Consider the following 14,807-nt stretch of genomic DNA (forward strand, 5'->3'; position numbering starts at 1 on the left):
GTGGGACACAATCATGAAGTGGAACGAAATTTATTGGATATTTCAAACTTTGTTAGCAAATAAAAAACTGAAAAATTGGGCATGCAAAATTATTCAGCCCCTTTACTTTCAGTGCAGCAAACTCTCTCCAGAAGTTCAGTGAGGATCTCTGAATGATCCAACGTTGACCTAAATGACTAATGATGATAAATAGAATCCACCTGTGTGTAATCAAGTCTCCGTATAAATGCACCTGCACTGTGATAGTCTCAGAGGTCCGTTTAAAGCGCAGAGAGCATCATGAAGATCTAGGAACACACCAGGCAGGTCCGAGATACTGTTGTGGAGAAGTTTAAAGCCGGATTTGGATACAAAAAGATTTGCCAAGCTTTAAACATCCCAAGGAGCGCTGTGCAAGCGATAATATTGAAATGGAAGGAGTATCAGACCACTGCAAATCTACGAAGACCTGGCCATCCCTCTAAACTTTCAGCTCATACAAGGAGAAGACTGATCAGAGATGCAACCAAGAGGCCCATGATCACTCTGGATGAACTGCAGAGATCTAAAGCTGAGGTGGGAGACTCTGTCCATAGGACAACAAACAGTCGTATACAGCACAAGTCTGGCCTTTATGGAAGAGTGGCAAGAAGAAAGCCATTTCTTAAAGATATCCATAAAAAGTGTCGTTTAAAGTTTGCCACAAGCCACCTGGGAGACACACCAAACATGTGGAAGAAGGTGCTCTGGTCAGATGAAACCAAAATCGAACTTTTTGGCAACAATGCAAAACGTTATGTTTGGCGTAAAAGGAACACAGCTCATCACCCTGAACACACCATCCCCACTGTCAATCATGGTTTGGGCCTGATTTTCTTCAGCAAGGACAGGGAAGATGGTTAAAATTGATGGGAAGATGGATGGAGCCAAATACAGGACCATTCTGGAAGAAAACCTGATGGAGTCTGCAAAAGACCTGAGACTGGGACGGAGATTTGTCTTCCAACAAGACAATGATCCAAAGCATAAAGCAAAATCTACAATGGAATGGTTCACAAATAAACATATCCAGGTGTTAGAATGGCCAAGACCTGAATCCAATCGAGAATCTGTGGAAAGAACTGAAAACTGCTGTTCACAAACACTCTCCATCCAACCTCACTGAGCTCGAGCTGTTTTGCAAGGAGGAATGGGCAAAAATATCAGTCTCTCGATGTGCAAAACTGATAGAGACATACCCCAAGCGACTTACAGCTGTAATCGCAGCAAAAGGTGGTGCTACAAAGTGTTAACTTAAGGGGGCTGAATAATTTTGAACGCCCCATTTTTTAGTTTTTTATTTGTTAAAAAAGTTTGAAATATCCAATAAATTTCGTTCCACTTCATGATTGTGTCCCACTTGTTGTTGATTCTTCACAAAAGATTACAGTTTTATATCTTTATGTTTGAAGCCCGAAATGTGGCAAAAGGTCGAAAAGTTCAAGGGGGCCGAATACTTTCGCAAGGCACTGTATATCCTTTACTTGCTTAAAGATATACTGCATATTTGAATAAAACAGTTGCCATCTCTAGCACTATCATTGGCATTTAAATTGGTGAACTTACAAATATGTACTATTGTCTGAGAATTTTACCACTGAATGCCTGTATGCATTTCCATCAGTGGAAGATATGCTATTTTTGGGATTTAAAAACCTGTTACCATCAGTGTTGCTGTAACCTTTATCTTTGGACCGCGATACGGGCATTGCATTTTTTCTGAAGATGACCATTAGGTTCCACCATGAGATGTAGACAGGTGCGTGCCATGTTAACTTTCTTGGAATTAAAGCATTTCAGCATATGTATAACCCTTAGATCAGCTCAATATGCATGTGCCTTAGTTTCAAAGATATACTGAGGATTCAGATACTACACTTACTGAGAAAAGCTTTTGCCTTGCTACTTGTGCTTTGCACATGATCCAAAATGTGATCCTAATAATTGTGCTATTATACAACGTACAAGCCTTACCTATACACGCGTTGCTGGATTCATGGATAATATTCTGACTAATTCTCTTTGCTGAGTTTTGCATGATTGTGTCACATCCATCTTTACTTTTCACGTGCTCTGCAATGTGTTATTGACTAAGCAGCTCTATACAAGGGTGTGAGACAATTAATGCAGGCTTTTTTTGTTTAGTGATTGGAATGTTATCACCTTAAAGAGATGTATACTTACCCCCTAGCCATTACTACAAGTGATCGATGGATTGATTAATGAAGATAAGTAATAATCCACAATTGTAGTTTATATTGAGCTGCATTATCTTTAAAGGATGCAGTTAGAATGGCTATGGAGGGTCTTCTCTCTTTTTTGATTGTTTGTTGTTGTTGTGTTGTTTTTAATGATTTATTTTATCTTTGAATCTATATTTCTGCTATTTGTTGGTTGAACTGGATAGACTTGTATCTTTTTTCAACAGGATTAACTCTGTAACTATTTCCAATGAACTTTGATTATGTAGGGATCTGCTGCCCTCTACTGTCTGAATTTTTAAATGCCTTTAAATACTGTACATCATGTATGCACTTCCTGTTCATGGATTGTTGGCTTTGAAACCCTGGAAGGAGGAAGTGGAGAGAAAGTCTCAGCCACATGTCCTGTCCATGCTGCTAAACCCCAAGCCAGAAGGGGACATTATGCAAGTATTCCAATGTTCTAATAGTTTAACTGCAGCTTCTGAGTGCATATCTAAACCCTTGTGGCAGACACAGTATCTCTGTTCTGTTCTTTTTATGATTTCACATGTACCAGATAGCAAGGTCTGTGCTACTGTTTATGTAGTGGTCACTATGGGCTCGGGCATGTATTGATCGAGCCCACCAGAAAGCACTGTACATCACCAATCATAGGCAGCATGTGTATGTGCAGCTGATGGTCAGGAAAAGGCCTCACTGCCTATGATTGGCAGTGTGCAATGACGGATTCCTGGCAGGCTCGATCCGAACACGCCCGACCCCTCGCCAGTGGTCACCATGCAGTATATTGTTAGGTGGAGCTGGTTTTTAAATAAATGGCCTTTCTGGTCTGGAATTCTTTAGCTTAGTTTTAGCTTAAGGCTCAAACAGCATAGGCTAGCACCAGGTTAGGTTTCCATTGGCCACTTTGGGATCATTAGCTTAGAGGTTCGGTCGCATGTCAGATTAGTAACTATTAGGGAGGGACTAAAGCAAAGAGTAGATAGGCTGGCTCTAAGTTCCAGTGCCACATCACAGTTCCTGCCAGTGAGAAGCTGCATTCCAGGCTGCTTGGACAACAGTTGGATGATCTCCCCAGGTCTCTGACACAAAGACAGGCACTGTATCATCCTCAGAGGACCTTGCAACTGGATTTTGCTGCAACATTTATCTGGAGATATCTCTGTTAATAAATATATATATACCCGGGTATAAGTATACAATTTCACCGGGACTCCTATTGGCCCCTTTGCTGATAATACCTGTTTGTACATTGCATGTAGCTTGTATTATTTCCATACTGGTGTGCATCTATATACTTATGGTTAATGTTATATGTTGGTTGCAGTAGTTCCAAATTACTTTATTTCGATTACTGAATAATTTGCGAGAAGGGAATGCCCTCTGTTTACAGGGTGGAGGCAATGTCAACTTTATTATCAAACCCACTTTCTCACAAAACGAAGGTTCTGGTTCTCTTATTTACATAAAGGTTTAGGGCAATATCCTGTTTGGGGAGGGCCATGTCTCATATCCCCCTCATAGCCTTTAATAAAGTTTGTATCTACGTGTATTGAAAATGTTGGCTTGCTCACGGCAACACCCTGAGCATTGCTCTGCTAATCTAACTCATATAATTGAGTTCGATTAGATTTTATTTTACCCATGACAGCCCCATATTTTCTTTGGTGACCTAAAGGTAAACATAATGTTCATTTGCCATTTATATACTAATACACACATTGTTGTGCAACACTCGGTTATTAGTACCATATCCAGGTTTTTTGGGGACTGGTATTCATAAATGAATGATATGCTCAGCTTTACTTTGTAAATAGCCAACACAGAAAATATCTGTGCCCATTTCAATACAAGACAGTATTTAGCCCACTTTAGAAGTTTGTGAATTGCATGCCTTTGCTGAGCATTTGATCTATAAACCTACACAAATCTTTTCCCTTTGCAGATTCCCCGACAAGATTACGATTACCTGCCACATGCACAGGTGCCAGATACACAACCTACATACAGTTTCCGCATAAAAATTCTGCATTTTTCTGACACAGAGCACCACAATGCATTGTAGTGTGTTACCATGTGTGAGGGTGCCCTGCAACACGTGCTTTGGACCTGCGATGTAATGGGCACTGGGGTAACATGCAAAATGAATGGCACTGCAGCTTGCTGATGTGCATTAATGCGCATTGCAGTATTCAGCTAAGCTCAGTGTAGCACCTTTCAGGTACTGTGAGAACTGACATATGAATGATACTAACCTGGACATGCAGAACTGCTTCACTGTACCTCAATACTGTATGAGCACTGCCAGAGGTAAAATTCAAAGTAGTGAAGGAAGACATTTAAACTGGCTTCTGCTATTTAAAAGCCTTGGATTTATTTTGTCACACTTTTTTATGTCTTCTTTGCTGTCTAATCCTTTTCTTTTTTATCTCTGATCTTTAAAATGTATCTAAACTGATCCGAGCAGTTAGAAATACAAATATAAGAGCATTGCTTTGTAAAGGGATTACAATGTCAGTGATCTACTGCAGCTTGTCTACAACGTCTTACTGTCTCCTGCTAAATTTCTACAATCTCTGAATGTTCAATGAATTATATCCAGTCTATAACAATATTTTAGCATTATGATCCCATTAAGAGGGAGGCCAGTTCTAACCGTGGGGCCACCGTTGTAAAGAGCAGGGCTTGTGCACAGGGCTGCTGTTAGAAATCACGGGGCCCCATACAGCCTACTTGACAGGACCCCTTCCCCTGGTCGAAACTGACTGATGAAATAGATTTATCAGTCCCTTTCTCTGTAGCCTCTGCTGCACAGATGAATAAATAGGAAAGGCTCAGAATCTTCCTGCATATTCAGAGCCCAAAGTAGTTGACATATAGTTGACAGTTTACTATGCTTCAGTGATAGTTGGAACAGGAGTGATTGGTACATATCGCTCACTGTGTTCATTCAGGAAAGGAAAGGGCAAGTAAATTATGTATTTTCTGGCATGTATTGGAAAAATTTCTTCATGTACTGGAAAAATGCTAATAAAACGCTAATGCTCGTATAATGCTACTAAAACGATACTACAAGCTGGCACAAAAATGCTATTATCAGTTTTTCATCCAGCATATAAATATAAACATTGGCTTATAAAAAAACGCTAGTGTGCATGGAGTCTAAGAGTCGGTTCACACCACGGTGACACAAAGTCGCCCCGACTTTGAGTCGCCCGTGCAGCACGACTTCATCTTGGCTTGCAAACGACTTCTCATAATAGAAGTCAATGCAAGTTGCTCCGACTTCGCCCAAAAGTAGTGCAGGAAACTTTTTCTAAGTCGGGGGGGCTTGAGTCGCTCTGATTAGAACGGTTCCATTGCACAGCCGCCTGACAAGTCAGAGTAGTGTGAACCGGCTCTAAAACTTCTTTCCTTCTATTTAATACATAACTCTTAGGCTTCATGCACACTGGTTTCTTGTAAGTGCTGTTTATCCTGACAGGAGAAAATCAGCATCATAAACTCACCTAAGCTGCAATTTTTCAAAACAGTTTAGGCGAGTTTAGCAGAGTTTAAAGAGGAAGTAAATTCAAAGACATAATTTGTACCTATAGATAAGCCTATAATAAGGCTTACCTATAGGTACCGTAAATATCTCCTAAACGTGTACTGTTTAGGAGATATTTACATTACATGTAGCCGATGATGTAATTGGCGCACGCACTCTGAAGGAACAGCCACCCTTGCTGTTCCTTCAGATACCTGTGCCGTAAGTGACAGCTCCCCCGCGCATGCCTGGGAGTGACGTCATAGCGGCTCTGGCCTGTCACACAGCTGAAGTCCACGGACCCAGAAGAAACACCGGATAAAGGTGGACCCTGCCTCTAGAGATTACCATTGCATTGCTAGAGGGCTTCATTTTCAGCTAAGTTTCATATAATGTGCTAGTATGCGATGCATACTAGCACATTATGCCTTTACCTTGCAGATCCGGAAAAAAATAAGAAAACAACCAGCGGTTTACAACACCTTTAACAGAGTTTGGAGATTTTAATTAATTCTGGTTATTGAAATACATAAATGCTAAAGTGCTAAATGCGCCTAGCGTTTAGGCACGTTTATGAACGTTTAACAGCGTTCAGCGTTTTTTGCGGTCAAAATTGTCTCTCCTAAATGTGATTTTAGGGCATTTAGAAAACATCCTTTAAACGTCCCTGCTACTAAACTGCTAAAAATGTTCACGTGTGCATGGACACATAGGGTAGCATTAGGGGAGTTTTAGGGCAGAAAAAGAAACACCTAAACTCACAAAAACGTGAATTTAACAGCACCAGTGTGCATGAGGCCTTACAGTGAAAAATAATTCAATAAATTGTTTGCAGCATCAAGCATGATCAAGCTATTTAGTGCTTTGCACGGCAATGTATTAAAAGAAGAGCAGAGGACGTCAAGCTAATGCATGTCCAATTCTTCCAAATTAAATATAAATCAGTGCTACATGGGCAATTGTCTGGATCAAACAGGTTGCAACAAAAAAAGGTTAAAAGTCTGTCAATGATTCCCAGCAATCTCATGCCACAATATAAAATCTAGTTTAAAATGTTGACTTGATCAAAAAAACATAATGTGCTTAATACACTATAATTAATAATTATAATTATAATTATAATTAATATAATTAATATACTCATGATTTAGTGTAATCTAAACCCTTATGTCAAATTATAATACATTCAGCCAAGTAAATTCAAAGTAGAACAAAAGGCAAAATATTTCTGTAAAATAAGGGATAAATATAACCCCTGTCAGTTTTTTTTTTTTTTTTGCCACCTTTGTCCCATTTGGGAGACTTCCCCTCACTTCCTGTTCTATATAGCTCAAACAGGAAGTCAAAAGAAATCCCTCCAAAGTGATGGAATTCTACCAGACTTATCAGAACTAGTGTGCCCTATTGGAAGATTTCCCCTCCATTTTCTGTTCTGGTGATAATCCAAAATTTGGGATTTTCTTTCACTTTCAATCTTGGCAATAAAGGTAAGCAGGATAAATCGAGAGGGGGGAATCTCCATAATAGGGGTACAGACATAAATAGAAACCTGACAGCTGTTCTAATCCCTCTCTACACTATCCAAACTAAGACTGGGTTCACACAGGTTCGGCTGCAGTTTGCTGTCCAGTGTCCTGTTCGTTTGTGTCCACCGAGTCAGGTGCAATTCCGGTGCAAATTTTTCCATGAATTTGCACCTGAACCGGACCCAAAAACGCACAGGACCCTTTTCAAACTCCCACCACAACCCCTTCAGACATGTGTGAACCAGCTCCATTGAACAGTGCTAATTTTGGCAGCAAATTTCAATTTAGTCTTAGTCTTAGGACTAAAATGGCATTTTAGTTTTAGTCCCATTTTAGTCTTCTGCAAGTGTTTTAGTTTTAGTCGTATTTAGTCGACTAAAACGTCCTACATTTTAGTCGACTAAAACGTCCTACATTTTAGTCGACTAAAACTAATTTTAGTCATCTATAATCAAATGGGTGTAGTTCAATTGTAATTTGTAATGCATTATTTAAGCATTTCTCTACAATTTCCAAACTCATTATATACTACTGCTGGTCCTGGAGTGAAAAATCTAATATGTTATTATTTATGGTATTAAGCTTGCATGCACCAATTTTGGCAGCAAATTTCGATTTAGTTTTAGTTATAGTCTTTTGACTAAAATGCCATTTTAGTTTTAGTCATATTTTAGTCATCTGAATTGTTTTAGTTTTAGTCGTATTTTAGTCGATTAAAATTGTGTTAATTTAGTAGACGAAAACGTTTTAGTCGGTTTTAGTCGACGAAATTAACACTGCCATTGAAAGCCGGTCACACACATGTTATGCGAATTGGATGCGGTGCAAAACACATCCAATTCGAATATATATATATGTGAACCCAGCCTACATAGTTAGTTAGGTTGAAAAAAGACCATCTAGCTCAACCAATAAAAAACAAAAAAGAAAACACAACCATACATTCCCATATACATAATCCTATACCCGCAGTTAATCCAGAGGAAGGCGAAAAAACCCCAGCAAAGCATGATCCAATTTGCTACAGCAGGGGAAAAAATTCCTTCCTGATCCCCCGAGAGGCAATATTCCCTGGATCAACTTTACCTAGAAATATTAGTACCCATTTATATTATGTACACCTAGGAACAATTCAGGATTTTTTTTTAAGCAATCTAGTGAAGCTAGCCAGAACCACCTCTGGAGGGAGTCTATTCCACATTTTCACAACTCTTACTGTGAAGAAACCTTTCTGTATTTGGAGACAAAATCTTTTTTCCTCTAGACATAGAGTCCCCCCTTGTCCTCTGTGATGACCTTAAAGTGAACATCTCAACACCAAGATTATTATATGGACCCCTAAAGATTTTGACTTGTGTTATACTTTAAGGCTCTGTTTTCCCACTTAGGCGATTTGAATTCAGATTTCAGAATCTTGGCAAATCACAGGACATTTTTGCAATGTCGTTATTTCTTAATGGCATCCAAAATGCGGTGCGATCTTTGCCGCGATTGTTGATCAACAAAGCGTGCTACAATTACGGCAAAGATCGTAACGCCAAACACTACTGGCTCTGTGCCAAGATTTGGTACATGAGCTTCTTTGGAGTGCTTTTGGAGCGGAGGGAGGCCCATTCAAATGAACGGCGGTGCTTCAAAAACCCTCCACTAAAAAACTGAAAAACGCTAAAAAAAAATGCGCTGTGCTATGTTTAGGTGTGAAAGAAGCCTAAGAAAAAGGTACTATAACCTGAAAATACCTCATGCTACTGCACAGAGCAGTGCATGTTCTAGAATAAAGCATACCAAAGAAAAGCACAAGTAAAATAAGCACACATCCTAGAAAACAAACAGAGGAAACTGACACTAAATATTTGCTTTGGAACAGAAGCACGTCTCACAGAAAGCACTGTAACATCATTTTAGTTGTTTTGCATTTTTTATAACTATATTACCCAGTGCGGTTTCAATGTTTCAACTTTAAATATTTTTAATACATAATAGGGAGCACAACTAGAAATAGTTGGAGCAGGCAGATTTGTATGTGCAGTATGGCTACTAAAGCAAGGTTTATATAGATTTAAATACAATTTTAAAATAAACCCCTCTATTCAAGCAGTTACAACGATCACTGAAATGTATAAAAGCTTTCTTTATATGTGTGAAGCTAATCTGTGGTTCTATCACCTTCTCCATGCTATACAGTGCATCCGGGAAAGTAGTCACAGAGCTTCACTTTTTCCACATTTTGTTATGTTACAGCCTTATTCCAAAATTAATTAAATTCATTATTTTCCTCAAAATTCTACAAACAATACCCCATAATGACAACGTGAAAGAAGTTTGAAATATTTGCAAATTTATAAAAAATAAAAAGCTAAAAAAATGACATGCACAGAAGTATTCACAGCCTTTTCTCAATACTTTATTGAAGCACCTTTGGCACCAATTCCAGCTTCAAGTCTTTTTGAGTATGATGCTACAAGCTTGGCAAACCTATTTTTTGGGCAGTTTCTCCCATTCTTCTTTGCAGGACCTCTCAAGCTCCATCAGGTTGGATGGGGAGCGTTGGTGCACAGTCATTTTCAGATTTCTCCAGAGATGTTCAATTGGGTTTATGTCTGGGCTCTGGCTGGGCCACTCAAGGACATTCACAAAGTTGTCTTGTAGCCACTACTTTGTTATCTTGGCTGTGTGCTTAGGGTCATGGTCCTGTTGAACCTTCGTCCCAGTCTGAGGTCCAGAGCGCTCTGGAGCAGGTTTTCATCAAGGATGGCTCTGTACATTGCTGCATTTATCTTTCCCTAAATCGTGACTTGTTACCCAGTTCTTGCCGCTAAAAAACATCCCCACAGCATGATGCAGCCACCACCATGCTTCACTGTAGGGATGGTATTGGCCAGGTAATGAGCAGTGCCTGGTTTCCTCCAGACATGATGCTTGCCATTCAGACCAAAGAGTTCAATCTTTGTTTAATCAGACCAGAAAATGTTGTTTCTCATGGTCTGAAAGTCCTTCAGGTGCCTTTTGGCAAACCCCAGGCAGGCTGTCATGTGCCTTTTACTGAGGAGTGGCTTCCGTCTGGCCACTCTACCATATAGGCCTGATTGGTGGAGTGCTGCAGAGATGGTTGTTCTTCTGGAAGGTTCTCCTCCCTTCACAGAGAAATGCTGGAGCTCTGTCATAGTGACCATCAGTTTCTTGGTCACCTCCCTGACTAAGGCCCTTCTCCCCCAATCGCTCAGTATGGGCAGGCGGCACACTCTAGGAATGGTCCTGGTGGTTCCCAACTTCTTCCATTTACAGATAATGGAGGCCACTGTGCTCCTTGGGACCTTCAATGCCGCAGAAATTTTTCTGTACCCTTCCCCAGACAATTTATTGGACTTCATGGCTTGGTTTGTGCTCTGGCATGCACTGTTAACAGTGGGACCTTATATAGAAAAGTGTGTGCGTTTCCAAATCATGTCCAGTCAACTGAATTTACAATAGGTGGACTCTAATCAAGATGATCAGTGCATACAGGATGCATCTAAACTCAATTTTGAGTGTCGTAGCAAAGGCTGTGAACACTTATGAACATTTTTTTCATTTTTTATTTTTAATACATTAACAAAGATTTTACAAAGATTTTAAACAAACTTCTTTCAAACTTCTTTCACTTTGTCATTATGGGGTATTGTTTGTAAAGTTTTGAGGATAATAATGAATTTTATCGATTTTGGAATGAGGCTGTAACATAACAAAATGTGGAAAAAAATGAAGTGCTGTAAATACATTACAATACATGTACTGTATGTCCTTGCTTTACCCTGAAGTATGAGACTCCCTGTTCTCTGGATCCATAGAAAAATAGATACATACAATTAGGTTGTTTCTTAAAGAGGTTGTAAACCCCCCAAAAAAAATATAAAACTCTGTAAGACAAAGGCATAATGAGCTAGTATGCATCGCATACTAGCTCATTATGTAATACTTACCTTAGAACGAAGCCCTCACATCGGTGTGTCACCACTGACATTTTCCCCTGGAGTTACTTCCGGGTTTGTGGTCTCCGGGGGTGTGATTTGGCCGGAGCCGCAATGACATATGACGTCAATGACAATGACACCTTACGCGCGTTTCGTCAATGCGTATGACGTCTAAAGACAACATACGCATTGACGAAACACGTGTAAGGTGGAACGCACGCTGCTTACGTCACGGGTGCCTGAGTGGAACGCAAACCGGCATTCACTGCTCTCCACTCACGGGCACCATTACGGCTGGCGGTTTTTTACTATTTCATGTACTGTATACCTACCAATTTTATTAAACATATATTTTTTACGGTAATGCACTATCTGGAGCTTTTTTTATCCTGCATACCCTGACCGGACCCTGTGGATCGAGGCTATCCAGGAGAGGGAATTTCCGAGTACTGTGGTACTACAAAGCCCAGCAGTGTCTACTTTGGCCCTGGTGGCCATATAAGCATACACAGGTCTTAATACCAAAATGTATATAAGACCCACATCATCTGGTGAGTGTGTTCTTCTATTATCCCCCACATTGACACCAAAAAGTACCAGCACTGGAGCATTGGAGGATTCAACACAGAGCACCTGCACCTTTTCCTTTTTTATTGGCACTCAAGATTTACCTGCATATTTTCACCTGAGTCACTTATGAACTATTATTTATGGACTTTTTTTTACCTACACATTTGCACTTGAGTCACTTATTATATGAATTTTTATTGAAAACATACACATTTTTCTGCTTGATTGATATATATATATATATATATATATATATATATATATATATATATTTTTTTTTTTACCTGATTGATTTAATCACTTTAAATATAGCACCACCCTCACCTTTATAATACTGCATTTATTATATCTAAATATTTATTCCTTATACTTTTATTGTGTTATCTACTTTAAGTATTATTTTAAGATCATTTGTTATTCATCACACACTGTGTTATACACATATATATATATACATCCTTGCACATTACTCTATTAAGATATCAGCACCAAGCAATAAAGCAATAAAGGTTTAATGTGTCATATATATTTAACCTCCCTGGCGGTATGATTCTATTGGATTCTAGGTGCTGAAAGCGGTACCATTATTTTGCATGCAATTCTTGTGAATGAGCAGCCCAAACCAACTGTATACATTTATTATATATATATATATATATATATATATATATGTATGTACATATATTATGTATACAAATATATATACACGTATATATATATATATATATATATATATATATATATATATATATATGTATATATATATAATGTATACAGTTGGTTTGGGCTGCTCATTCACAAGAATTACGTATATATATATATATATATATATATATATATTTACATAAAAAGTACAGTAAAACTGCAGGAAAGGGCACTGGGGGGCAATCTAATGTGATTTTTTTTTATTTTGAATGGTATCAGTGTGTTTGGTGTGTTTTTACATTTGAATTTGCCGCCGGTTCCACCCCCCTGCGAACGTCACGTCGCAGGAGACGGAAGCCGGGGGACAGAGACGAACGGGAAGAAGGACCGCCGCTAGACACCGCCGGACACATCGCTGGATCCCGGTGACAAGGTAAGAAACCTCTTTTACAGGATCCAGCGATCTTCCTAGCGGTACCCCGAGTGTGGCTCGGGGTTACCGCTTTTGGCTCTGAAATTTAAGCCCGAGCCACGCTCGGGAATACCGCTAGGAAGGTTAAGGCCTACCACCCCCAAAAAATCTTTTTTAAAACCTTTTGCATTGACAAGCTATTGTCCAGCATTGGTTCACTTAAAGCAAGCGCTATAGCTGGCCCCACTCTCACTACCTCTCACCGTTTCTATAGCAGCTGCATTTTCAATCATCTATTTATTTCTATAAATGATTGCGCATTTCTTTAGAATATACCATAAACCTACCCATAGGCGCGAGGGATATACATATTCAAGTATATTAATTCACATCTCTCTAATTGACAGATTTGCAAGTTAGAGTCAGTTTCTAATTTTTTGTTGTGAAGTACACTGCTAGCTGGAGTGTTCAAGGCAGTTTGCTATCCAAACGAAACACAGGTAGGTTGTTCTAAAATTTGCTCAATAATGGTTAAAAGTAATCCTGAGCTTTTCCCCCATATACGGATAGGCTACATCACAATTTCACTCTCTACTGATGTTGGCAAATGGCATGGTTTGTTCCCTTCATCACTGCGGACAAACAGAGCATTGGTAAAACAGATGCAAAGGCTGAGATTTAGGTTAATCTGTTGCTTTGCCCTGCATGGGTAAAGCACAAATTCACTTTAAATGTTTCTTCCCTAGAAATCTCTTCTAAACTTATAGGACAAGAATAATGTAATATGGTTTTTAACTCTGTTTTTTACAAGAGATTACAAGGGATTTTCACATCACAGGGTGCGTAAAATAAAAATTCACACAGAATGTATAAACTATGACAATTCCTCGAAACACGGACAATTGCAGTACAAATCTAAGAAGAAATAAACTGCATTAAAAGCAAAAAAAAAAAAAAAAAAAAGCGGCCTTCTACTGCACAGTATCAGAGGTAGGGTAGAGTTATATCATAGCATCCCAAATAAGCAGGTCCAAAACATCATGTAGGTTAGCCTTAGTAAGAAGATACATACTGTAATTATTGTTCACTGACATTAAAAGTTACATAGCTACATAGTTAGTCAGGTTGAAAAAAGACACAAGTTCATCGGGTTCAAAAAAAAAAAAAAAACAGTATTGAAAACCCAACCATACAATCCCATATACACAATCCTATACCCGTTGTTGATCCAGAGGAAGGTGAAAATAAAGCCCAGCAAAGCGTGATCCAATTTGCTAAAGCAGGGGAAAAAAATTCCTTCCTGATCCCCCGAGAGGCAATCGGATATTCCCTGGATCAACTTTACCTAAAAAAAAAATATTAGTACCCATTTATATTATGTACAACTAGGAAAGAATCCAGACCTTTTTTAAAGCAATCTAGTGAGCTAGCCAGAACCACCTCTGGAGGAAGTCTATTCCACATTTTCACAGCTCTTACGGTGAAGAAACCTTTCCATATTTGGAGACGAAATCTGTTTTCCTCGAGACGTAAAGAGTGCCCCCTTATCCTCTGTGTTCACCTTAAAGTGAACAACTCAACACCAAGTTCACTATATGGTCCCCTTATGTATTTATACATGTTGATCATATCCCCCCTTAATCTCCTCTTCTCAAGAGAGAATAAATTCAGTTCCTCTAATCTTTTCTCATAGCTGAGGTCCTCCATGCCCCTTATCAGTTTGGTTGCCCTTCTCTGCACTTTCTCCAGTTCCCCGATATCCTTTTTAAGAACTGGTGCCCGAAACTGAATTGCATATTCCAGAAGTGTGGGATGAGTAACGCCATATGTCCCAGACTTTATGGTACTTTCGAAAACACCCCCTTTGATCATATATTACTTAGATAGAATTTGGTTGACTGCATTGAGACATTGGGAGAGCAAGGGGGAGGAGGACTACATCCATTTAAGAAT

At 39.1% G+C, this 14,807-nt stretch overlaps 1 protein-coding gene across 1 annotated transcript in view; it reads right to left on the bottom strand.

Moving 5' to 3' along the window:
• The window catches only part of PGBD5 (piggyBac transposable element derived 5), a 203,554-nt gene that overhangs the window by 104,306 nt on the left and 84,441 nt on the right, over positions 1–14,807 (bottom strand). The window lies entirely within an intron of this gene.

This window comes from Pelophylax lessonae (genome assembly GCF_965119305.1).
Source record: "Pelophylax lessonae genome assembly, chromosome: 3".
Classification (NCBI taxonomy): domain Eukaryota; kingdom Metazoa; phylum Chordata; class Amphibia; order Anura; family Ranidae; genus Pelophylax; species Pelophylax lessonae.